Below are 27,115 nucleotides of genomic sequence, written 5' to 3' on the forward strand. Positions count from 1 at the left end.
TAGAGTCACCCATCCAGTGAGGCTGGATTTGAACTCCACCTTCCTAACTGTGGGCTCCAGTGTTTTATCCATTGTACCATCCAGCCACCAAAAGAGGAAGGGAAGAGAACTGAATAAGGTCACAAAAACCAACAGCAAGACTGCTATTCAAACCCAGATCCTCCAACTTCGGAGAACACATTATTCTGATCAATTATTCCAATGACTTGATTCAGCTAATGTGGTCATGGGAGGAACTGGTCTTCTGGCCTTCCCTTTTCTCTCCTGCCCTCCACCATGACAGCTCTATATTTTATCAGGGTCTTTCAAAGATCCTTTTACCACCTTCTGTTGTCTTCATCAGAGGTGGGGCTCATAGGACTCTAGTGACCTCTGGTGGGCCAGGTCCCTAGAAGGGGCTCTCCCTAAAGGTTCCTAGGGGGTAATCCCATGCCAGGAGCCCCCCACTGGTTCTTTGGCAGAGTTAATTAGCTTTTAGAAAGGGTATTTATGCAACAGGCATAGCAAATGTACTTGTTACAAAAAATTTTCCCAAACTGAGGGCACAGTCCCCCTTGCACACATGAGGTCTCAGCTCAGACTTATAGAGTGTAACTTACATGAGTGTAAAGGTCCCAGTTGCCTGAAGCCTTTTGTTCCCTTCATGAAATTCTTATGAAGTTCTCCTTTTGTGTAGCTCCCCTCTACACTCTGAGGGCTGGAATCCTTGTAGCATCCTGAGCCGGCCTTTCCTTAGGACATGGAGCTTGTCTTCAATGTGCTTCTCAATTCCCACTGTAGATGCTGCCATAAACCACTGCTACTCTGGGAGTTGCTGGCACTGATGTCAACAGGACTGGTACCAATGGGAGAAAGACATTTCCTATATGAAATCATCTGCTTTTATCTGATGACCCAAAGCCCTCTATGATACTTCCAAATTGCTAAAGGACTTAGTCACATCTAGTTTTTGTTATTGTTGAGTCACTACAGTCATGTCTGACTCTCTGTGACCCCATTTGGGCTTTTCTTGGCAGAGATACTGGAATGGTTTACCATTTCCTTCTCTAGTTCATTTGACAGATTGGGAAACTGAGGCAAACAGGGTTAAGTGACTTGCCCAGGGTCACACAACTAGTAAATGTCTGAGGTCTGATTTGAATTCAGGTCCTAGGTATCACCTACCTGCCCTTAGCTGCTGAAAGATTTATTTACATCTGGTTCACTTTTAATTAATTGATTGTGTTCATGGAAATTTCTCTTTTTTTCTCTGATTAAGTAGTGGGGGGGGGGGTTTATAGTCAAACCCTTATAGGACTACAGAGCTAGAAGGGACCCCAAAGGCCATCTAGTCTTCATTCTAGAGATGAGAAAACTGATCCCCAAGGGGTTAATTTGACTCATCCTTGGTCCCACATGTTTGTTTACAGAGACTATTTGTGCCCACCTGTGGTACAGCATTCTGAGCTGTGTTGGTCTGATCAGCCACAATCAAACACACTGAAACTTGACTTTAGCACAGTGATGCCATTTTGGTCCTGTTCAGGAACAAAGGCCAACAGCCAACCAACCAACCAGTGAGAAGCAGTTAGAATTCAATCCTAAGGCCTCAGTCTTTCTCTATTGTGTCATCTTTTGACTCTAATGGTAAGAATGCTGACCTGGTAGCATGATGTGATGTAGAGATACAAGCTTCAGGGATGGAAGTCCAGGAGGCCTCAGTCTTAATTTGTCTCTGTTGCTATCACTGTGTGACCCTGGTCTCATTCCCTTTTTGACTCTCAGTTTCCTTCTCTGTAAAATGAGGAGGTTGGACTACATGATCTCCGATTCTTTCATTCATTCCATGAGTTCGATGAAATGCCTACTAAGTGTTGGATCCTAAGTGCTAAATTCTGGGGCTGCAGAAGACTAAATAGCCCCTGCCCTCCAACAGTTTATATTCTACTGGAGAAGGCAACAGGTAAATGTGTAAATAACTGCAATAGCTAAAAAAAGGTAGATACAAAGTAATTAGGTAGCTATCACTAGTAAATGAAGAGATCAGGAAAGGTTTCTGGGAAGAAATGGACCTTGAGCTTTGAAGGAAAAACAGGGTGTTAGGAGGCCAAAGTGGGGAGGAAGTGTCGTCCTGTGCACAGCCTGTGCACAGGCATGGAGGTGGGAAATGGAATGGTCTAAGTAGGCCAGTTTAAAGCATAAAGTATATGAAGGGGAATATCCTGTAACAATTCTAAGAAGGTATACTGGAGCCAGATTGTGAACAGCTTCGGACACCAGAGAAGCCTCCTCCTAAGGTAACATACTATGATTTTGAACACTTTGAAAATGTAACGACTCAATAAATGACATATTGGTTGTTGTGTTGTTTTTCTCACTTAGGGATGATTATCCAGTTGGGCACTATAACCCCACTGCCTCTCCTGCTCCCTACTGCTGCTTGTCTTCAGGATACAGAGCTAGAAGGGACCGTAGGGGCCATCAATTCCAACCATTCATTTTACAGACGAGGAAACTGAGGTCCAGGAAGGTTCAGGGACTCACCCAGGGTCACACAACTATTAAGTATCTGAGACAAGATTTGAACCCGGGTTCAATGACCCTGACTCCAAGTCCAGGGCTCTACCTAATAGGCACATTTTACTTTGACCTGCCCTACATTGGGTACAAGCAATAAAAGAGAATGAAACCAATTCTTTGCCTGTTCTCAGTAGCTCTGATGAGAAAGGTTGCTGGGGGCAGGAGACTTGCAATGTGTATTTGTGAATTCGGATTATCCCCGTTGGCTCTCCCCTTCTCCTGTCTTAGCATTGCTTAGAGAAATAGGCAGAAAGATAGACAGGTAGGTAGGTAAGTAGATAAAGCACTTATTAAGTGCTTCCTATGTGCCAGGCACTGGGATAAGAACCAGAGACACAAATGCAAACAGGGTGGCCTCTGCCCTAAGACAGTTTACAGTCCAATGAGGGAAGATGGAACATAAAAATGAGCTAGAAAAAGGAGAGAAAAACTTGCAAGCCCTAGGATGGAGATAGAAGTCAGGTAGAAGCCTGGGTCTGGATTAAAGAAGGCAAAAGCCTGACATCAGAGCCCAGCGGGTGGTGGAGGCAGAGATCAAGGGGGAGGAGGCAAGGATGTGGCCTGAATGGAACAGAATGCTAATGTTCTATAAGAAATGAGGACAGGGCAGTTTCAGAGAAACCTGGGAAGACTCATATAAACAGATGTAGATGGAAGTAAGCGGAACCAAGAGAACAATTTATACATTAACAACAGCATTGTAAAGATAAACATCTTTGGAAGACTTAAGGACCTTCATCAATACGGTGACCAACCAAAGAAACAAAGAAGCACACTACTCACCTCCTAACAGCTGAACTTAGGGTGCACATTGAGACATATTTTTTTTTTTTTGCTTATGGACAACATGGGAATTTATTTTGCTTGACTGTGCCTTTGAGATTTTAAGTTCTTCCATTAGACTATAAGTTCCTTGAGGGCAGGAACTATCTTTTGCCTTTTTTTATGTCTTGCACTTAGCACATAGTAGGTACTTAATAAATGTCCATTGATTGATTTGTTACAAGGGTTGGGGTTTTTTTTTCAGTTGGGGTGGGGAGATATGAAAAGGAAAAAACCAGATTTTTATTTATTGAAAAAATATTTTTAGGGGTGGCTAGGTGGCACAGTGAATAGAGCACTGGCCCTGGAGTCAGGAGGACCTGAGTTCAAATCCAGCCTCAGACACTTAACACTTACTAGCTGTGTGACCTAGGGCAAGTCACTTAACCCCAATTGCCCTGCCTTGCCCCCTCCAAAAAGAAAAAAATATTTTTAAAAAAAATGAGAGAAGTTATGGCATGAAGATGGTTGAGAAAGGAGGAGTAGATCAGGATCTGGGAAGATAAGGTAAAAATTTGCCAGAGTCCACTGGGGCTCTAGGGATGGAGTTCAAAGTTCTCAGTGGAAAGGAGGAAAGATGGTGCTCAATGTCCCCATCTGAAGAAATTTGCCTGTCCACAACAGACTCCTTGGCAGGATCATCACTGAGAAGTGATGCTGATGGGAGGGTGGCAGAATGGTTCATATGAATTTCTCTGAAGAATCGAATTTCATCCTTCTCTTGAAAGCTTTCTATCAGGCTGAGTCAGGAGAAGAGGGAACTGTATAATATACAAAAGTCACTGAACCCTCACACATCCTTTTTCTCCCATGGATCTGGCATAGAATTGTCCTGTTGTTGCTAAGGAAAAAGAATTCTGAACTGCTGAGACACATTCCAGACATCTGTAACATCTGGCAAATCCAGTGTCTATAGAATGGCAGGGGTATTACACTTTTCCCATCTCCTGCCTCTTCCCCCTTCCCCAGTAGTAGCGGCTTATAAGTTCTAGAGCAGACTCTTGTAACCTTTTTTTGTATCATGAACTCAGAAGAGGTCTATAGACGCCTCAGAATCATGCTTTTAAATGTATAAGATAAAATACACAGGATTGCAAAGGAAAGTAATTACATTGAAATACAGTTGGCTACATTTCCATACATATATACATGTATATATTAGAAGGCAAGGGGGGAGACAACAGAAAGGAATAAGCATTTATATAGTCCCTATTATCTGCTAGATCCTACACTTGTTTCTTTTTTTTATTTTTATTTAATTTTTAATTTATGGAATAAAACAAGCATTTCCATTATAATGGTATTATAAAATAAAAAGGATAATTGCACATTAAAATGCAGATCTATTATGTACAACTTGCTATTTCTTTTAAATATATAATAAAGTTATCATGTATATTTATATTTTTTCCTTTTTTTCCTTCCCTTCTCCCCACCCCCTAATTCTAGAGATGGCTACCATTAGACAAACACACACACACACACACACACACATATGTAAAATCATTTTGTCCATACTTCTATTTATCAGTTCCTTCTCTGGATAAGGATAATGTCTTCCTTCATACATCCTTTGTAGTTAATTTGGGTATTTATAACAGTCAAAATGACTTATTCACTCAAAGTCATTCTTAAAATAATATTGCCATTACTGTATACAACATTCTCTTGGTTCTGCTCATTTTGCTTTTCATTAGCTCATGGAAGTCTATCCATGTTTTTCTAAGATCATAGAGCTCATCATTTCTTATAACACAATGGTATTCCATCACAATCATATGCAATAACTTGTTCAGTCACTCCCCAATTGATGGGCAATCCCTGCAGTTTCTAGTTCTTTGCCACCACAAAGAGAGATGCTATAAAGATTTTAGAACATGTAGGTTCTTTTCCTTTTTCCCTCATCATCTTTGGAAACAGATCCAATAGGGGTATACACAATTTTATAACTCTTTGGGCATAATTCCAGATTATTCTCCAAAATGGCTGGATCAGTTCACAATTCCACCAATAGTGAATTAGGGTCCCAATTTTTGCACACCCCCTCCAAAATTAGTCACTTTCCCCTTCAATCATTTTAGCCAATCTGATAGATATAAAATATCTCAAGGTTGTTTTGATTTACAGTTCTCTAATGAATAATGATTCAATGCATTTTTCACATGACTATAAATTGTTTTGATTTCTTTATCTGAAAACGGCCTATTCATATCCTTTGACCTTTTATCAATTGGGGAATGACTCATATTTTTATAGATTTTAAAAAGTCATATATTTGTATATAATGATAATTTTCTTCTGAATTCATATAGATTATATGTGCATATCAATGTAGATATAATATATGGATATATTATATATGTGAATGAACTCATATAGTACTTACAACATTCTTAGGAAAAAATAATTTAGAAAAGAAAAATTTTAAAGCAATTAAAAAATAAACCAAATACCCCGCAAGTCCTCCCAAAACTGGAGGTCTGAAGAAACAACCCTACAAGGTTACTTCTATATCAGATAGATAATACATATCTTATTATATATGTGTGTATGTACATATAATATATGTATATGTATACACATAAATTGCTATATAAATATTAGCTAATACTATTATCATTGTTGTTGTTCAGTTGTTTTCAGTTGTGTCTGACTCTTTGTGACCCCATTTAGGGTTTTCTTGGTAAAGACTAGAGTGGTTTACCATTTCCTTCTCCAACTCATTTTATAAATGAGGAACTGAGACAAACAGGGTGAAGTGACTTGTCCAGGGTCACATAGCTAGTAAGTGTCTGTGGCCAGATTTGAACACAGGAAGATGAGTCTTCCTTACTTCAGGGCTGGTTCTCTTTCCACCATGCCCGCTCTATCTACCTACCTGCCCTATTATCATTACTATCTTTTTATTAAGAACTCAAAAATTGTCAAAAAGTGCAAACATTACCCTGTAGAAAGGAGCCCAGTTCTCCAAGTCCTTTGCACTCTGGAGAATCCATCCCCTCAGAGCTGCTGCTGCTGCTGTCTGGGCCTTTATCTGGAGGTATGAGGGTGAGGAAAAAAACCACCCAAGAAGTCCAAAGCCTGGTGGGAAGCCCCGCCCCTGGAGCTCTCCCAGTTATTATGATAGTTTGCTCTTCTGCTTGACTTTCAGTCCCTTTATCTTCCTGGTGCTTGGAATCCTCCCAGCCAGCAAGTCTATGTTTATTCTGTGAGCGAAGCTTCTGGACGTGTTGTTGCCCAGGGCCCCTGGAACCACTGGCACAGGGAAAATAAACTGGCCTGGCCCTAGTGTTTATTTCAGACATAACAAGTTAAGGTAGCCACAAGAGGAAACTGACTACCCTTCAAAAAAGCACACCCTGCCTTTCCTTGAAACCGTATCAGCTTGATAAAACTGTATCAGCTTGACAAAACTGTCAGTTTGACAAAACTGTATCAGATTGACAATTTAATCCATGGGGGTACTAAAGTCCTCTGTCAAATATCTCTTAACTCTTCCATCTGCCTCAGTTTTTCCACCTGTAAAATGGGGCTGATAATAATACCACTTCCCAGGGTTGTTGTGAGGATCAAATGAGATATTTGCAAAAGTGTTTGGCACAGTGCTCGGCACATAGTGGGTGTTTGATAAAAGCTTGTTGATTGGCTGGTTGATTCTTGTCCCCGGCTCCCCGCAGTTGCTCATAGGGCATTGAGCCAAGGTGTTCAGTGCCTTCCCTTTGCTTTTACTCTGTATGATCAGGCTGTCCACTTGCAAATGCGTCATTGTGGTATTACTGTGGTGTGGAAGTGACCCTGAGGTCTCAGAGGTTATGTTTGTGTGAGATAAGCAAACGGACAGGTTACATAAGATCCCAGTCTCAGACAAAACCTGCTACCTGAGGACCAACCAAGCTGAGCCCAGACAAGCTCATCACTTCTCAAGCAACAAGCATTTATTAAACACCTACTGTGTGCTAGACACTGTGCTGAGCACTGGGGTACAAAAAAAAAAGTCCCTGCCCTCCAGGTGCTCACATTCTAAGGGAGAAGACAACATGTACATAGGAGATAGAGACAGGTAAATGGGAGCTTGTCCCAAAAGAAGGTGCCAGTAGGAGGAAGGACTGGGGAAAACCTCTTACAGATGAGATTTGAGCTGAGCCTCTGCAGAGGCCAGTGAAGTCAGGAGAGGGAGGTGAGGAGGGAGAGCAGAGTAGGCATGGGGCACAGCCAGTGCAAGAAGCATGGAGGCAAGGAATGGAGTTTTAGGCAAGGAACAGAGCCATTGGATAAGAGAATAAGAGGAAGGGAGTGAGGGTCGAAAGACTGAGGAGATAGGAAGGAGTCAGACTGGGAAGGGCTGCAAAAGCTATCTGATCCTGGAGGTAGGTGCAGGTCAATCAATCCATCAGTGAAGTATTTATTAAGTGAATAATAACAATAATAAACCCATCAAGAAGATGAGAAGAGGAAGAAGGAGGAGGGGGAAGGAGGAGGAGGGGAAGGGGAGGAGGAGGAAGAAGAGGGGGAGGAGAAAGAAGAGGAGGAGAAGAAGACACACACTGTGCTGCCCACTGGGGATTCCAAGTCCAAAATGAAACTATCCCTGCCCTCAAGATTAAAATCTATCTGGGGCTCACAACATGGCAGTAGATAGAGCCCTGGATCTGGAAGAGCTGAGTTCGAATCCACCCACACACTTGCTAGCTGTGTAACCCTGAGCAAGTCACTTAACCTCAATCTGTCTCAGTTTCTTCATCTGTAAACTGGAACTAATAATGGCACTTGCATGCCAGGGTTGTTATTTATAATATGCTTTGCAGACCTAAACACACTAGCCATTAGTATTATTACTATGATATATAAAAAGGACCAAAGGACAGGAATACAGATTTGTTGTTCAAGGGACCTTAGAGTTGGGTTGAAGCCCCTCACTTTACAGATGAAGGAACTCCAGCACAAACAGATGAGGTGACTAGCCCAGGGTCACCCAGCTAGTGAGTGTGACTCCAAGTCTGACCTTCTGTTGAACACACCATGTAGATATAAGACACTTTGGGAGGAAGGAGGGTCAGAGGTTGTAGCAGAAGGGCAGTGGGCAAGGGGAAAAGGTCTTGTGAAGAAAGTGGTTCATGAGCTGAGCTTTGCAGGAAACTCAAGAGTCTAAGAAGAGAAACTGAGGAGGGAACTCACTCCAATCATGAGGGACATCTAGGCTGAAGGCGCTGGGTAATTAATGTTTTGGCTCTCTACCACTTGGGCCCAAAAAAGAAAATAAAATTCTTCTTAGCTTATGTTCACCAAACAAGTGTGTCAGGGAGCTATGGGGGGGGGGTAGAGGACAGAAGGCTGGTCTGGAAGTCATGTAGATTGAGGACTGGCCTTCTCTAGCTTTTATTGGCCAAGGGACCATGAACAAGGCGTGACATCTCTGAGCCCCATTTTCTTCCTTTGGATGATGGAGATAATGACATAAGTACCACATCTCATAGCATTGTGCTGAAGCTCCCATTAAATACTGTGTGGAAAGTGTTTCCCCATTTTGAAGTGTTAGAGACCTGTTATTTGTGGTTTCTTGTTATTACTGACCCCTAGCAGCTGCTGTAGAGGCCTCAATAAGTATTCACAGAACAGGCAAAGAAAGCCTCCCTGAGGCCCAGCCCTTGCCAGAGTTTCCAGGATCTTGGGCACTGGATGCCCCAATCTCCTCCCAGTAAAAGTAGGTGTGATTCAGACTAACCCACAGTCCACCCAACCTGGATTTGACTGTGCAGTCCTGGGAATTCAGGTCATTCCTCTGATCTTAGTTTCATCATTTGGAAAATAGGGATGGTAAGAGCAGTCACCCCATAGGGAGACAGCAGAAAGAGCACTCAAGCTGGAGTCAAGGACTTGAATTTGAATCTCAGATCTGCCCAGGTGACCTTGGACAAGTCTCTTCCAGTCTCTGAGACTTGTTTTCCTCATTGTGTAAAATGAGGGGTTTGTACTTGCTCATCTTCAAAGTTTCCTCTCGGTAGCTAAGTGGTCCAGCGGGCAGAGCACCAGGCCTAGAATCAGAAAAACTCATCTTCCTGAGGTCAGATCCAGTCTTAGATACTTGCTGGCAATATGATCACTTCACCGTGTTGGCCTCAGTTTCCTCATCTGTAAAATGAACTGGAGCAGGAAATGACAAACCACTCCAGTATCTTTGCCAAGAAAACCCCAAATAAGGTCACCAAGAGTCAGACACCATTGGGAAATGACTGAAGAAGGTTCCCTCCAATCCAATGATTCTATGAACTATCATGACTGAGAGGCCCTGGGTTTGCCCTTTGAAATCTCAGAGAAAGCACAATAGTTACAAAGCAGGGGGTGGCAGTGAAAAGATCACTGAGGCTGAGGATCTGGATTCAAATTTGACTTGGCTTCTTACTTCTGGTCTCACTCTGGGCAAACCACCTCACCTCTCCAATCTTCATCTTCCTCACCTGTGACCTGAGCCGGGCTGGGCTCTGTGGTCTCTGGCTCCTCTTCCAGCTTGAAATCTCAGAGCCCGGGACTGTTGTGAGCTCCAAATGAAATCACATACACAAAGCATTTTGCAATCCTCTCCGTTCTATATAAAGGGGACTTATTATTTTAACAGTTGGTCTACTCTTCCTGCGACGGCTGGAAAAACCCACACGAGGCAGCTGGCCAGCAATCAACAGGCAGGAATTCAGCAGCTGCTGGGGACCCTATGATAACAATAAGGCTGATAAGCAACGTTATTATGGTTGTTATATTGTGTGTATGTTTGTGTATATACAAAGGCCTGTCAGCTCTGAACCGAATGATTCTATGAACTGTCGTCACTGAGGGGCCCTGGGACATCTAGGAGAAAGCACAGTACATATGTGTGTACACGAATGTATATGTACATACACATGTGTGTTTACTTATGGTTGTATATAACTAGGTCCTAATTAATGCCAAGGAATTCCATAAAATGCACATGTATTCAAATTTGTGCTATTAAAACTTACCATTATGTAAGGTCACTAGTTCTATCCCAATGGAATTACACAGTGTGCATTTAAATAATGGGACCACTTCATGGGATTCATCCTTCACACCAATCAGGATATGATATACACACACATACACACATACGCATAATATACGCGCACACATGCATGTGTACATGTGATTATATGCACTGCACACGTGTGTGTATCTATACATACACACGTGTACACATGCACACATGCGGTTTTGTTTCAGAGAATATAAGCTGCTTGAGGGCAGGGACTGCCTCCCTTTTTGATTTGTATGTCCCTCACCTCAAGCAGGGCCTAGCCCATAGTAAGTCCTTAGTGGGGCGCTCGTTGGATAGGAATGGATTGAGCAGAGCGGAGCTGAATTCGTTTCCCATACTGTGCCTGAACCCTCCTCCTAAGCCTCCCAGTGGCTTGAAGGTGACCCTGGACTCTCAGGCTGTACCAGCAGAGCCCAAGCCCTGGCCGGTCTTACAAACATGGAAAGGGTTTGAATACAGGGCTTGTTGCAAGCTTTTGTCCCCACCAGGCAGAATGTGAGCACTTGAGAGCAGAGACTCTCAATTTTCTATTTATCACCAGCACTTAGCACAATGCTTGGCACATAGCAAGCAGTTAATAAACTTTTCCATTTGCATTCAATGAAGGATCGAAGCAATGCTTGTTGTAATTAATGAAGTGAGACAGTGAGATATTGTAGAGAACTGGCCTTGGAGTCATAAAGCCCTGGCACATCCTAGCCGTGTGACCCTGGGCATGTCACTTTGGGCCTCAGTTTCCTCTTCTGTAATATGAGGGAGTTGAAGCAAATGGACTCTTAGGTCTCTTCCAGCTCTCGATCTATGGTCCTATGACTTCTCAGTGCTCCAGGCAACTCTCCAAGATGTCAAATTACACAACAGGCAGGGATCTGCCTTGATAAAGGAAGTCCTTCATTAAACCAATTGGTCTAGTAAAAAAAAGAAATTAAATATGTATATGTGTATGTATGTGTATACATGTGCATACATACATACATGCATATATATTTCTATCTATTTATCTGTCATCTATCTATCTATCTATCTATCTATCTATCTATCTATCTATCTATCTATCTATCTATCTATCTATCTATCTATCCATCCATCTATCTATACCCTGCTAAGGTGGAGCAGTGGATAGAGAGGCAGGAAGTTAAGCAGATCTGAGTTCAAATCTGACCTCAGACACTTCCTAGCTATGTGACCCCAGGCAAGTCACTTAACCCTGTTTGCCTCAGTTTCCTCATCTGTCAAATGAGCTGGAGACAGAAATGACAAACCACTCCAGTATCTTTGCCAAGAAAACCCCAAAAATGGGGACATGAAGAGTCAACCATAACTGAAATAACTGGACAACAACAATAAATCAATAGTAGCAGCACACATTTATATGTGATTTCCTGATTTCCAAAGTGTTTTCCTGCAAGATTTTTTGACACCTTTTGTCTGTCCTGTTTTCTCTTGCTCCGAGTCCTCTCTTCTCTCTCCCCCCTCTTTTTTTTTTTTTTGCTTTTTTTTGAGGGGGGAAGGTAGGGCAGTTGGAGTTAAGTGACTTGCCCAAGGTCACACAGCTAGATTTTTGTGTGTGTGTTTTAAGTGTCTGAGCCCTCATTTTCTTTAAATGGTCTTTTAATACCAGGGACCAAAGCAAGTGACAGTGAAAATTAATAGATAAGGGGGAAGAACTTAAGGAATAACAAATTTATCATGGATAAGGCTCTGAATTTGGAGATAGGAGGCCCTGGGTTTGAATCCTACCTCAAATGCTTACTAGTTGTATGACTCTGGATAAATCACTTATACCTTGTGGGACCTCAGTTTCTCCATCTGTAAACAAGGAAGTGGGACTCTCTTCTCCAGAGTGAGCCAGACCTGGAAATGGATAGACTTAAATTGACTCCCCATGAGACTATAACCCCAGCCACTATCGTGAGTCAAGGAGGACCTAGATCAGTTTCAGTTAACTTTGCCCCCAAGTGGATTGATTTGGGATCCAACTGTAGCCCCTGTGAGCAAGAATAATAGAAAGATAATTTTAAGATTTTGGTGATGATGCCTCTGAACCCAGAGGGAATGTCCTTGGCAACTGCTTTTCCTTTTTAGTGCCTTGTGACCTGTCTTTTATGCCAGAGTTGTTGGGTGTTTTTATTAAAGGGATTATTGATCTGAACTCCATACTGGGTGATCCATTAGACCATAAATATCAAAGAGGCTCTCTCCAAAGCCTTCCTCGACTCTCCTCAATATTCCAGTAGAACTCTCTTTGAGACTAGCTATTGTCTTATTCATAGGATCCTAGATGAATAGCAAGTGTCTTCAGATATATTCTAAATTGACTTAGAAATTTTCTACTCAGAGATAAGAAGCAAATCTTACTTCTGCTACTCATTCGTTGTGTGACTGCTGGCAAATTATTTAACCTCTCTGAGCCTCAGGCTACTCTCTAATGTATTGACTAAGTTACAGATGGATCATCTGGGTAGGTGGAGGCAGTTCTAACACAGATGAAGTCACAGGTCTTTGATGTATTGAATTATAGACCAAAGTGATAAATCAGAGAATGTCACAAACCTTATTTATCCTGGATGCAAATCATCCTCCGAAGGGGCGCCACAGTGATTTTTCTAAAGCACAGATATGATCAAGTCAGCCCCCTTGCTGTACAAACTTTAGCAGCTCTCTATTGCCTTAGGAGTCAAATGGAAATTCCTCTGTCTGCCATTTAAAGCTCTTCATCACATCGAACCTTCCCATCTTTCCATTCTTCTTATATGATACTATGATACTCTCCATCTTACTCTTCGAGATCCAGCCACATTAGCCTACACACACACACACACACACACACACACACACACACACACACACACACTCCTATCTCCAATCTTGGCACTGGTCCCAAGACTGGAAGGCATTCCCTCCTCACTTCTGCTTCTTGGAATCCCTGCTTTCTTTCAAGATTCAGCTCAAGCTCAGTCTTTCCTGATAATCCTTTCCATAATCACCTTGTATTCATTTTGAGTATATTATGTATCTATTTATAAATATACAAATTATCTCTCCCATTAGAATGTAAGCCCCATGAGAGCAGGGAGTGTTTCATATTTGTCCTTGTAACCCCCAGTGCTTAGCACAGTAACTGGCACATGGTAAACGTTTAATAAATTCTTGATGACTGACATAGTGTATCTTTATTTCAGCAAGGCATTTGGCAAAGTCCCTCAACGTGTCCTTGTGTATGCCATTCTGAGATGTGGACTGACTGAGCAGCCAGGTGTATCCTTCCCTGGCTGAACAGCCATCTCCATCAAGGAGTTATTAGTTAGCTTCTCGGGTGCTCAGTCTCCTGTGATAGCACTCCCAGCTTTGTTCTCAAACCTGTACCATTCAACATGTATCAGTGACTTAAAGTCCCAGCTCATCAAATGAGCAAATAAAACAAAGTTTGGGGTATAGTGCTGAGATTCAGGGCTGTCCAGAATCTCAAATCCTCTAATGCAATCCCCTTATTTTACAGATATGGGAACTTGGTCCCATAGAAACAAAGCACTTGACCAATTATAGCAGTAAGTGGAAAACTGGATTTGGAAGCCTGGTCCTCTGACTCTGACTTAGAGACAGCTGGGTGGCACAGTGGATAGAGCACGCAGCCTGTATCAGGAAGACGCAAGTCCAAATATTGCCTCAACTACTTACTGTGTGACCCCAGGGAAAGTCCCTTAACCTCTGTCTACCTCAGTTTCCTAATAATAGCATCCTACCTCCCAGGGTTGTTATGATATAATATGTGTAAAACTGCTTAGCACAATGCCTGGTATGTGGTAGGAACTTAATAAATGCTGCTTCCCTTCTCTTTCCTCTCTATCCCTCCATATCCAGCACACTGACCACAATATTGTGGTTCCCACCTTTAAAGAGCTTATATTCTATTGAGGATATGAAGTAGGCAATATAATAAATATAATATAATATATAATATAATACAATACAATACAAAATGATATGATGTGATGCGATATATTATATGATATAACATAACGTAATATGTGATATGATATATAATATAATGCGATGTAACATAATATAACCTAATGCAATGCAGTACAATATAATGCAATGCAGTATAGTATAATACAATATCCAGAACACTGACCACAGTATCATGGTCCCTACCTTCAAAGAGCTTATGTTCTACTGAGGGCATGCCATGCGAGTAGTAAATATATAAAATATAAGAGAATTCAAGAGTAATAGGATTTAAGAAAGAACAACTCCGAAGGCAGAGAAGTGGATGGATTTAGGGGAATTGTGGTCCAGGTGGATGCTATATCTTCCTCTCACCTAGAGAGGAAGGATTATGAAAGGATCTAACAGTGTCCTACATTCAAAACTGGCTTCCTATTTTTTTCAAGGCAAAAATGCAGACTCCTTAAGGCCCCTGTAGCCTGCCTCCACTCCACCATTTGCCATGAACTCCCTCTTCTCTCTTCTTTACCATCTCCTATCACTCAGATGCCTTTTGCCGCTCTCTCCTCTTTCACCCCTGTCTCACATGAGGAGGTGATCTCACTTCTTAGCAAAGCTATGCCTCTAGCTATCAATCTCATTCCATCCTATCTCAAACAGCTTGCCCCTCTGTTATCTCTCCTCTTTCCCTTACTTTCAATCTCCCCTCTCAAATGGCTCATTCACTACTGTCTACAAATGTGCCCATGTCTGACCCTTTCTGAAAAATCCTTCACTTGATCCTTCCATCCCTGCTAATATATGTCTCCTGCCCTTTGCAACTAAACTCCTCAAAAAGGCCACTCTGCTCTCTCTCTTTTTTATGCCTTACAACCTGGTTTCTGACCTCATCATTCCACCAAAACTTCTTTCTCCAAAGACACCAACGATCTCTTAGTTACCAGATCCAAGGGCCTTTTCTCAAATCTCCTTCTCCTTGACTTCCCAGCAGCCTTTGGCACTACTGATCACACTCACTCTTCTCTCTAGGACTTTGGGGCACCACTCTCTCCTGGTTCTCCTCTTACCTCTTCGACCTTTCCTTCTCTGTCACTTTTGCAGAATCCTTCACCAGATCCCATCCTCTAAGAATAGGAGTCCCTTAGGATTCTGTCCTGGACCTTCCACTTTTCCCCCCCTCCATACTACTTCTCTTAGTAATCTCACCAGTTCCCAGGGATTTAATTAGTATCTCTATACTGATGATTCTTAGATCTACCCATCCTGCCCCAAACTCCTTGTTGACCTCTCCAACTGCCTTTCAGACATTTCCAACTGAATGTCCAGTAGATACCACAAATTCAATATGTCTAAAACAGAACTCATTATCATTCCCTCTAAACCTTCCCCTCTTTCTACTTTCCTTATTACTGTAGAGGGTAACATTATCCTCTCAGTCTCTCCATTCAGCCACTAAAGTGATTTTCCTAAAATGTAGATCCAATCATGTCACTCTCCCTACAAAAACTCCCATGAGTCCCAGTTGCCTTCAAGATTGCTCTTTTTGTCATTCAAAGCCCTTCATAACCTTGCTCCTTCCTGCTTTTCCAGAGGTTTCTTACATCTTACTTCCTGATTCACTCTTCCATCCAGTGATGCTGACCTCCTGGCAATTCCGCAAGCAAGATCTCTTGTCTCCAGGCATTTTCTCTGGTTGTCCCCATGCCTGGAATTCTCTCCCTCCAACTGCTGACATCCCTGGCTTCCTTTAAGTCCCAGCTAAAATCCCACCTCCTACCAGGAACCTTCCCTATCCCCCTCTCAATTCCAGCACCTTCCCTCTGCTAATTATCTCCTATTAACCCTCTCTGTAGCTTGCTTCGTATATGTTTGTTTGCATGTTGTCTCTCCCATTAAGACTGTAAGCTCCTTGAGGACAGGGACAGTATCTCCAGCACCTAGCACAGTGCCTGGCACATAGTAGGACTTAATAAATGTTTATTGATTGAGTTGAGGCATTCAGACAAAGTTAGATGGTCACCTCCTAGGGCTGTTTAAAAGATGGCCCTGCCTGGTGTATAGACTGTCTTTAAAGTGCCTTCCAGTTCTAGGATCCTACTAGGATGTTTTAAATTGCATTGCATTAAATGGAATGCATACTTGCAAAGGTGGGGGGTTTGGGGTGTGGAATATTTTCTGAACTATGAAATCTGGTCAATGTCTCAGTTGCTTTTTTTAAACTGCTTTTTTAACCTTTGGTGCAAGGAATGACTTGCTGGATAGGAGAGAAGCAAGGAAGTATTTGAAAATGAAAGTAATATAAAAAACAAAAGACATCAGCACATATTTTTTGAAATTTAAAAATACATGGTATGGACATCTATGTCTGAGGGGGAAGTGGGAAATTATAGTTGTCTTTGGAGGCAGAAGGATGAACTAAATGCGCTGGGAGGGTTAGGGGAGGATACAATGATTTTACAGAACTACCGTGTTTCCCTGATAATAAGACACTGCCTTATTAATTTTTTTTTGGAAAGAAAAACACCAGAGGGCTTATTTTCAGTGGAGGGCTTATGTTGTCCTGCCTCAGCTCTCCTCCGCGGCACTGCTCTCAATGGCACCAGCAAGCAAATCACTGGGGAAGAACAGGATGGCGTGCTCACTGCTGCAGCTCTGATTGGATGCAGCTCAGAGCGCGGCGTGCATTTCACGGGGGGTGGGGGACGGTGCATACAGAGGGTACTGTAATGTAGCGTGTAGCGCAGGGGATCACCTTCACTACAGTAGCAATCTCAATAGGGCTTATTTTCGGGGGAGGGCTTATTTTAGAGGAATCTTACACAGTAAGGGGAGGGCTTATTTTTGGGATAGGTCTTATTATCGGGGAAACACGGTAATTCTTCTCTGACTGTCTTACAGGCTCTGGGGTCTGCTGGAGAGTAAGTGAGTCTGAAAGCCAAGAAACCTGGTTCCCCGTTTCAGTTCTGCCATAGACTTGCTATGCAACTTTGAATGAGTCCCTCCACTAGGCTCTATCTCCCTTCCTCCAGCCACTCAGCCAGAAACAGTGCCAGCCTGCCCCCAGAGGCTGGGGAGGAGGGTGCATGAATCATGTTCACCATGTTCACACTAATATTACAAGGTGTTATCATCACCATATTATTTTCCTTTCCTCTTTCCAGGATGAATCTTTTCATTGAGTTCTCTCTAGACAAGAGCTTTCCCATTGCATTCCACTGTGGGGAAGAGTTTAGACCTTCCTCCCTTACCCCTCCCCCCATGCAGTTATTTCTCAATTTCACTTCCTCTGTTGCAATTTCCCTGCACATGTGACTTCTGTTTGGCAACTGCCTTCTTGTGGCCAAGGGGTTGGACTTGGGCTCTGACTCATAGGATAGTAATCCAGTTTGATTGAAGTGTAGAATATGAGAATGTGTGGAAGCTGAGAGGGGAAATAGTAGGTTGGAACTTCCAACATTGGAGAGCCTTGGACTTTACTGAGCAGGAAATGAGGAGCCATTGAAGGTTTCTGAGTGAAGGAGTGACCTGTTCAGAGGTATGCATTAGGAAGATAAACCCTGGCAGCAATGGGAGAAGATTTAGCATGGGGAGAGAGAGCGGACATTGAGAGGTTAGAGATTATTCTCCCCTCTTCTAAATGTGTAGGAGATTATACCCCTTTGTATGTGAGTATATATGTTTTTACTACTTTACTCCTTTCCTAGTTATGATGTTATTTCAAGTCTTAATTAAAGGCTTTTGCTTTCAAATGTGCCTCCAGTATGGCACTTAATAAGCGCTTCATAAATGTATAGTGAATGTTATATACAATGTAACATTCAGGAATACTGCTGTGGCAAGGCAGTTGACTCATGTGGCTCGCGTCGATTCTTCATGCTGCCATTTGCAATGTTGCTTTGCAAACCATATTAGGACATGGTCTGGTCTGACCATTGCAGTTCGTGGTCTGAAGTCATCCAGGAGCTTTATTTCCCTTACCTCTGAGGCAATGGTAGTGCCAAAGTCAAGAGCTGGCAGGGGTAGTAAGTCAGAAGAAGGAAGTATTAACTCATTACAGATCTTATGTTGCATGAAATACATTTGCTTGGCCTGCTTGATAAAACAGGATTAACTCTGCTTATAAAAACATTAGAAATGCCCATTCTGACTCAGAAGAGTGTTCCAGGGTTAATTTTTATTTTTAATTAGGATAGCAAAATGCCACTCTCAGAGAATAAGGAAAAAGCACTGGATTTGGAGACAGAATACTTGGATTCATACTTCACCTTTGTCAAGTAGCAAGTCATTCCCCCTGTTCAGAACCCAGTTTCCTCATCTGTAAAATTAGGGCATTGAGGTAGTGCATTGGATAGAGCACTCATTTGAAGTCAGGAACACTCATCTTCATGAGTTCAAATCCAGTTTCAGACACTAACTGCGTGACCCTGGGCAAGTCACCTAACCTTGTTTGTCTCCGTTTCCTCATCTGTCAAATGGACTGGAGAAGGAAATGGCAAACCATTCCAGAATATTTGCCAAGAAAACCCCAAAGAGGGTCACCAAGAGTTGGACACAACTGAAACGGGTGAACGAGTACAACCACAACAACCAAATTATGGCATCAAGCCAGGTGATCTCCGAGGTCTTCTCCAGCTCTAATAGACAATCTAACTATTCTATGACATGCCCTAAATATTCCTAATTTAATTCTAATAATCGTTGATGGTGGTGTAGAAAGAGCATTGAATTTGAAAGCAGAAGACATGGGTTTGAATTCTAATTCTGTTGCCAACAAGCTAGGTGACTTTAGGCAAATTATTTCCCCTGTGCAGAAATATTGGAGTGGTTTGCCATTGCCTCCTCTGGCTCATTTTACAAATGAGGAAACTGAGGCAAACAAGGTTAAGTGACTTGCCCAGGGTCACACAGCTAGTAAGTATCTGAGGCTGGACTTGAACTCAGGAAGATAAGTCTTCCTGATTCCAAGTCCAGTGCTGTACACTATGGAGCCACCTAGCTGCCCTGATGTGGATACATGAGTGCATGAAAATGTGTCTCTACATGTGTGTATACTTGTATGACTGTACTGCACGTGTATATGTGTTTGTGTGTATGATGTGTTTGGTGGTGCAGGGAGAGGGTGGCCTGGATTAGGGGTTTTATAGTGGAGAAATCAGTGCAGAAAGTCCCTCCACTGATGCAGACCCATAACTTATCCATAGTCTATAGTCTAAGCAACGTGGTGTGGGTCACAGAGCCAGATGGAGCAAAAGCAGCTGCTCTGGACTCCAAGGGAAGGGGGAAGGGAATAAGCATTTATTAAGCACCTTCTATGGCCAGGCCCTGTGCAAAGTGCTTTACAAATATGATCTCCTTTCCCCCTCTATGTTTCTCTAATACACAAAAGATTGCTTGTATAGCTTGTGTGGATATCTGCATCTGTGCCATGTCCCCCTTACAGGGATAGTACATCCCTGAGAGCAGAGACCACATCTTTTCTAAACTTTATGTCTCCCCCAGGGCTGAGCAAGGCTCTCAGCACACAGTAGGGTTTTTTTTTTTTTTTTTTTGTTTTTTTTGTTGGTTTTTTTTTTTTTTTTTTGCCTTTTGGAGGGGGGGAAGTTAGGGCAAGTGGGGTTAAGTGACTTTCCCAAGGTCACACGGCTAGTTTTGTGTTAAGTGTCTGAGGTTATATTTGAACTCAGGTCTTCCTGACTCCAGGGCCAATGCTCTATTCACTGTGCCACCTAGCCACCCCACCACAGGTTTTTATGAATGTTTATTCATTGGTAGAGAGGACTCCCTTCATGGGAGATCCAAATGGCAAAAAATCCAGGCAATACCTGTGGTACCATGAAACTCACTTCACAGAGCTTTTAGTAAGGATTAAATGCATTAAGTAATAAACATATTACTAATTATTAAATTAATATTATCATATTAATTATATTTAAATTATTGAATTAATATTATTAAATTATTAAACAAATTTGTAAGGATGGAAGGAAATAAGATGTAAAGCATTTTGAAAAGTTTAAAGCAGTGTATTTTTTCTAAATTTTTCAATTTTATTTATATCTTCTGCTTCATCTCCAAAAACATCCTTTTCCTTTCCTCACACATAAGGATATTATCCCCAAAAAAAGAAGAAAAAAAAGGAGTATAAAACTAGCCAACACATCAACTGAGATGAACAGTGTATTCATTGTTCTGTACCCAAAGTCCACCACCTCTGCAAATCAAAGAGGGAAATGCATTTTCTTAATTCTATAAGTAAACAGTGAAAAATCTGTAAGCCATCAAAAGTTCCCCCATGAAAAAGTCCCCTCATGAAATCATTAAAGCCTAGAAGTCCTTACTTACCTCTTAAAGGAAGAGAAAGTGAGAGGGCTTATCCACAGACCCAAGGTCAAAGCTAGTAAACTGGCTCCAGATTATGTTTGGGAAAGTGGGAAGAGATGGAACCTCACACAGTTTAGGTCCTGTCTTTTTGATTCCTTGTCAAGAAGAGATGTTATTTTATGCAGGGCATCCCAAAAGTCTTTTAAAGTATTAAAGCTTAAACTTGCACCAAGGCTTTTGGGACAGGCTGTATTCTGTGCATTCTTCAGACTTCACCAAAACTTTACTGACTCTGGGAAGGGAGTGGTCAGAGAAGTAGGTTGGACATCGAGAGAAGGGTTAGAGCTGGCATTTACATATAGGTCCTCTGCCTCGAAACTCAGGGCTCTTTTCACTGAGCCATACTGCCTCTAGGGTATAGCTTTAAATGAGTTTTCCTAAAGTAGTAGAAAATAAAAGTCAAGTTCTGTTGTGACAAATGCTAAATGTCTGATAGCAGCAGAATGTATTTTTATTTTTAACATGGACCTAGATAATGCTGGATTTAGAGTCAGAAAGACCTTAGTTCAAATTCTGCTTCAGTCACTTTACCTATGTGACCCTGGGCAAATCACTTTGCCTTTTTAAGCCTCAGTTGCCTGTCTGTAAAAGAAGGCTGGATTTAATGACCTCTTGGGGTCCTCCCTGAGTCTAAACCGACCAACTATGTTCCTATGAAGAAGGCTCTTAATGAGAACTATAGATGGAGTTTGGAAATCTTTTGCTACAGAGAGATACTGGTTGTGAGCACATTGGGATTTGGTTTCCAAATGTGCAGTAGCATTGTGCCATTTCCTTTTTAGTAATTTATATTCAATTAAAGTTTTTCATTGTAAAAGGGACGGGGTGGGACTAGAGGGTGCTTATGGTCTCTTCCTGCTCTAAGTGGAAAGAATGTTGGATTTGCATTGGGGGATCTAGTTTCTTCCATTTAACATGTGTGACATTGGGTGAGTAAATTCATATCCCTAAGGCCTCCATTTCTTCACCTATAAAGTTCGGGTATTGATGCCTTATGGTCCCTTCTAAGCCTAAATCTACAACCCCATGAATTTACTGCCTAAGTAAAGTGAAAGGGCTGGCCAAATGGTACAGGGGATAGAGTGCAGGTCTCAGAGTCAGGAAGACCTAAGTTCAAATCTGGCCTCAGACACTTACTAGATATGTGACCCTGGGCAAGTCATTTAACCCTAGTGGCCTCAGTTTTCTCATCTATAAAAATAAGCTGGAGAAGGAAATGGCAAACCACTCCCAGTATCTTTGCCAAGAAAACCCCAAATGGGGTCATGAAGACTCTAAAGATTCAGCAACAATAAAGTAAAAGTAATTTCTGGCAAGAATTTCTGTGTGTGTGTCCAGGAATGAGGATAAACCAGTTTTACCTGAGGGACCTGTGAGTTAACAGGAGGAGCAGTCATAAGGATGTGACTGATCTCATTTCTGGAGAAGGGAACAAAATTGGCAGTGGCTCTGGCTGCCTTTCTCTTCTTCCCCAATTCTGCAGGCCGGCGCCTCACAGGCAGCCCCATAGAAGGAGCTGGAAGGAGGATGAGTCAGAGCTGGAAGTCATCCCCATCCCTCCAGGCCTTCCTCTTCAGCCCTCCCACTGCCCACTGCCCACAGCTTTCCACCACTGAGGAAGCAAGGGAGGGGGAAAGTAAAAGGGGAAAGCGAAGGGCTAAGCAAAACTGATCTTCCCAAGCTCTGGGCCAAGTGTGGGAGTGGAATGTGTGTGGAGCAGCCACTCCAGGAATTCTTCACTTTCCCCAGTGCATCCTGGATGTGAAGAGAGTAGTCTAGAGTTTCAATATACATTCTCAGTGAGCCAGCAGGTCTGTAGAATCTCTCTCTCTCTGTGTCTCTGTCTCTCTCTGTGTGTCTCTTTCTGCCTCTGTCTCCCCTTCTCTGTCTGTCTGTCTCTGTCTCTTTCTGTCTCTGTCTCTCCCTCTCTGTGTCTCTGTCTCTCTCTCTGTGTCTCTGTCTCTCTCTGTGTCTCTCTGTCTCTGTCTTTGTCTCTGTCTCTGCCTCTCTGTCTGTCTCTGTCTCTGTCTCTCTCTTTGTCTCTCTCTGTCTCTCCCTCTGTGTGTGTGTCTCTCTCTGTGTCTCTGTCTTTGTCTCTGTCTCTCTCTGTCTCTTTCTGTCTCTGTCTCTCTCTGTGTGTCTCTGTCTCTCTGTCTGTCTCTCTCTGTCTCTGCCTCTCTGTCTGTCTCTGTCTCTCTCTCTGTCTTTGTCTCTCTCTCTGTCTCTCCCTCTGTGTGTGTGTGTCTCTCTCTGTCTTTGTCTCTGTCTCTCTCTCTGTGTCTCTCTCTGTCTCTGCCTCTTTCTCTGTCCCTCCCCCTCCCTCCTCCTCTCCTCCCTCCTTCTCTCTTTCTCCCTTTCTCTGGTTTCATTTCACAATGCTCCTCTTCCTAAAAGTGCCACATTTAACACTTGTATTTGGTAATTTCGAGTTAACTAAACTTAACATTTCTCAGAACATTAAGTATATAAATGTGCACACACACAGAGCTCAGAAATGTGTCCTGAGTGGGACAGGAGGGAGCGTCTTTGCCTTTCTTTGTGTCCTCAGTGCTGAGCACAGTGCCTGGCAAGAAGGAGATGATTAATAAAGATTTGTTAACATGACTACTTTTCACTTTTTAACCAATTCACTGAAATGACCCATTTGCCAAAGCAGCTTACATCACAAACAGTGTACCACAGTCTTAATCTTTTGAGGGTCGTGGAAGGGAAGGAATGCCTTCATTTTCCCCTTTTTCATGGTTCTCAATTTAATAAGTCAGATAGATGTCACATTCAAATTCTATACTGGGGCTGGATGGTTGGGCTTCAGAGATTTTTATGGCATCGTCTGCCCCCTAGTGGGTGAATTTGTTAGTGCAGATCCTTCAAGACCAGAAGTCATCAGAATGTTGGAGCAGAAATCCAGAGAAGGCAAGTCCCGTTGCCTAAAGTCACATTTAGCTTATATGCAATATAATAATGTGGCAGTCAACAACAAAAAGAGTGAAGGTAGGGATAACCCAAACATAACTGATTTTTTACCTTGGAATTCATTCTATGATTTTTTTTCCTTTCTAGTTACGTTTTGTTAATATTAGTTTTCATACTCCAAGGACAGTTCAAAAGGTAACAGAGCAAAAGTGAGCCCAGAAGGGATCTGGGAAACCTTCCCTTGCAAATCCTTGTTTGGCAGAGTATAGGATGGAGTGCCAGAGAAAGGAGGTGATTTTCCCAAGGTCAAGAAACTCATTAATGGGAGAGCTGAAGCAAGCATCCATAAAGGTGCAGTGTTTCTAATTCTTATTTCAGCATAGGGGTAGTTACACACTTCCTAGTGTTTGGATTACGTAATGAAGCTAGCACCCTGCAGGCTACCTCTGAAGAACTCTAGTCCTGAAAATCATTAACAACATATTTTTAGAGAGTCAACATTAGAAGTGTTTTTCCATCTTTCATGCCCTACACATTTGCAGTCAACTCTTAGACTCGTAGAATGTCCAAATTGGAAAGTATCTCAGAACATGAACTGTGAGAGCTGAGACAGACTTTAAAAACACAGAACATAGGGGCGGCCAGGTAGCACAGAGAGTAAGAGCACCAGCCCCAAAGCTAGGATGACCTGGGATCGAATCCAGGCTCTGATACTTAGCACCACACTCAGAAATAACTGGCCGTGTAACCTTGAGCAAGTTACTTAACCCCAATTTCTTTAAAAAAAAACACACACACACACAGAATATGAGGTTTATGAGGGATCTTAGAATATAGAATGTGAGAGCTGTAGGACCTTAGAAGACAGAATGTGAGAGATGTGGGACCTAGAACATAGAATATGAGAACTGAAGTGAATTTTAAAACACAGAATACTAGTTTTAGGAGGGACCTTGGAATGTAGAATATGAGAGATGCGGAAGCTTAGAACACAGACGATGAGAGATGGGGGACCTAGAACAGAAAATGTGAGAGATGCATGACCTCAGAACATAGAATGTGAAAGATGGGAGACCTAGAATACAGAATGTGAGAACTGGGAGGGACCTTAGAACATAGAATGTGAAAGGTGGGGGACCTAGAACACAGAATATGAGAGCTGGGAGGGACCTTAGAAAATGGATTGTGAGTGCCCACCCCTTGTAAGTGTGCCCAATGGACCCAGCATGATGCAATCTTCCACCCAGACTTTGAAGCATGCCCAGGTATTCTCTTGACATTTCCATTCTGTACACCCTTGATTGGCTCCTGAGCTGGAAAGGAGTGTGCATACAGAAGACTCTCACCAGAATAATTCAGCCTCTCTCCTACCTAACTGCCTTCAAATGAGGAAGGCAAATTGGTGGGTTGAGACCAATAGAAGCCTCCCTTGTTGGATCTGCTCTTCAAACCAAGAGGTCCACACTGGAGTTTGCCTTGGGTGAGACCCCTGGGGAAGGTCAGCCTCCTTCACCCAGGCAGCAGGGGACTGGAGCTAAGATTCTGGGTTTTTGCAAGCAAGGAAGTAACTGCGTCCAGTGGCCAGGCTGGATTTAGAATTCACACGAAGTGGGCAAATGCTGTATTTAAAGTCCGTTAAGTTTGAACCCACCCTCCCCAGAGACTGAGGTGAGATCAAGAAGAGTGTGCTCCAGGCTCAGGAGGTATAGATTTGTCTGTGTTTCTGTTCTTGCTAGATCTTCTCAGTAAAGCTCCTTTTAGAAAAACTAATTGATGTTAATTAGTTATTTGGGGTTATAATAGCTTTATTAGCAATATGGGGGAGATATTAACTGTAACCGAGGACCGATATTGGGGAGAACACATTGAATTGGGAATTTGAGCCAGCAGCATTAGAAAAGACACTCCCAACCCTCTATGAGTATCCCCTGGAAATCAGAGGGGTAGATGAAGTCAGCTTCATGCTAGGGACCAAGCTTATTAGGGTGAATGGGAGTTGGGATAAGGACTTCCAGAGTCCTTTATAAAAGGCTACCCAAAGAAAAGGAAAGTCCCCGCTTGCAGTGAGTTCACATTCTTTTTATTTAAAAGAATTTTTTTTCTGAGGGGGGAAGGCAGAGGAATTGGGGTTCAGTGACTTGCCCAAGGTCACACAGCTAGTGTGTTAAGTGTCTGAGGTGGGATTTGAACTCAGGTCCTCTTGACTCCAGGGCCACTTATCCATTCACTGTGCCACCTAGCTGCCCCAAGGCAACTCACATTCTAATGGAGAAGTTGTTGGTCAGTCTTGTCCACCTCCTCCAGATCCCATGGATTACAGTGTGCCAATACTGTCCATAGGGTTTTCTTGGCAGAGATACTCGAGTGGTTTGCCATTGCCTTCTCCAGCTCATTTGACAGATGGGGAAACCAAGGCAAACAGGGTTAAGTGACTTATCCAAGGTCACACAACTAATAAGTATCTGAGGCTGGATTTGAACTTAGGTCTTCTTGATTCCAAGCCCAGCACTCTATCCATTGAGCTACCTTATGCTTCCTAAATGGGGAAGACAATGTAAATAAATACAAGATACAGAGGGAATATGGGGGCAGCTAGGTGGCACAGTGGATAGAACATCGGCTCTGAAGTCAGGAGGACCTGAGTTCAAATTTGGATTTAGACACTTGACACTTACTAGCTGTGTGACCCTGGGCAAGTCACTTAACCCCAATTGCCTCACCAAAAAAAAAAAATAGATGAAAATAATTTTAGAGAGAAAGCATGGAGGTGGGTGGGAAAGGCCTCCCACAGGATGTACAGTATATGGGGTTTAACCTGAGTCTTGAGGAAAGTCAGGAAAAGTAAGAAGCAAAAATGAGGAGCCCTCATTGTGACGTGCAAGGAAGAAAAAGTGTGACTAGAGAGGGTGTATGTGTGTGTGAGTGTGTGTGAGTGTGTGTGAAAGGAAGAAAAAGTGTGACTAGAGAGGGTGTATGTGTGTGTGAGTGTGTGTGTGTGTGAGTGTGTGTGCAAGGAAGAAAAAGTGTGACTGGAGAGGGTGTATGTGTGTGAGTGTGTGTGAGTGTGTGTGCAAGGAAGAAAAAGTGTGACTAGAGAGGGTGTATGTGTGTGAGTGTGTGTGCAAGGAAGAAAAAGTGTGACTAGAGAGGGTGTGTGTGTGTGAGTGTGTGTGTGAGTGTGTGTGCAAGGAAGAAAAAGTGTGACTAGAGAGGGTGTGTGTGTGAGTGTGTGAGTGAGTGTGTGTGCAAGGAAGAAAAAGCGTGACTAGAGAGGGTGTATGTGTGTGTGAGTGTGTGCGTGTGTGAGTGTGTGTGCAAGGAAGAAAAAGTGTGACTAGAGAGGGTGTGTGTGTGTGTGTGTGTGTGTGAGTGTGTGTGCAAGGAAGAAAAAGTGTGACTAGAGAGGGTGTATGTGTGTGTGAGTGTGTGAGTGTGTGTGCAAGGAAG

At 42.7% G+C, this 27,115-nt stretch overlaps 1 long non-coding RNA gene across 2 annotated transcripts in view; it reads left to right on the top strand.

The window, feature by feature from the left end:
• Nucleotides 1-17,763: 17,763 nt before the first annotated feature.
• The window catches only part of LOC138162104 (uncharacterized), a 60,238-nt gene continuing 50,886 nt past the window's right edge, over nt 17,764-27,115 (top strand). For both annotated transcript variants that reach the window (XR_011168547.1, XR_011168548.1), the window contains exon 1: nt 17,764-17,909. This is a non-coding gene — a long non-coding RNA (uncharacterized lncRNA). The remainder of the gene's footprint in view (nt 17,910-27,115) is intronic.

This window comes from Petaurus breviceps, unplaced genomic scaffold (genome assembly GCF_028583685.1).
Source record: "Petaurus breviceps papuanus isolate PSGF00001 unplaced genomic scaffold, PetGlider_PUasm1.0 186, whole genome shotgun sequence".
In the NCBI taxonomy this organism is placed as follows: Eukaryota; Metazoa; Chordata; class Mammalia; order Diprotodontia; family Petauridae; genus Petaurus; species Petaurus breviceps.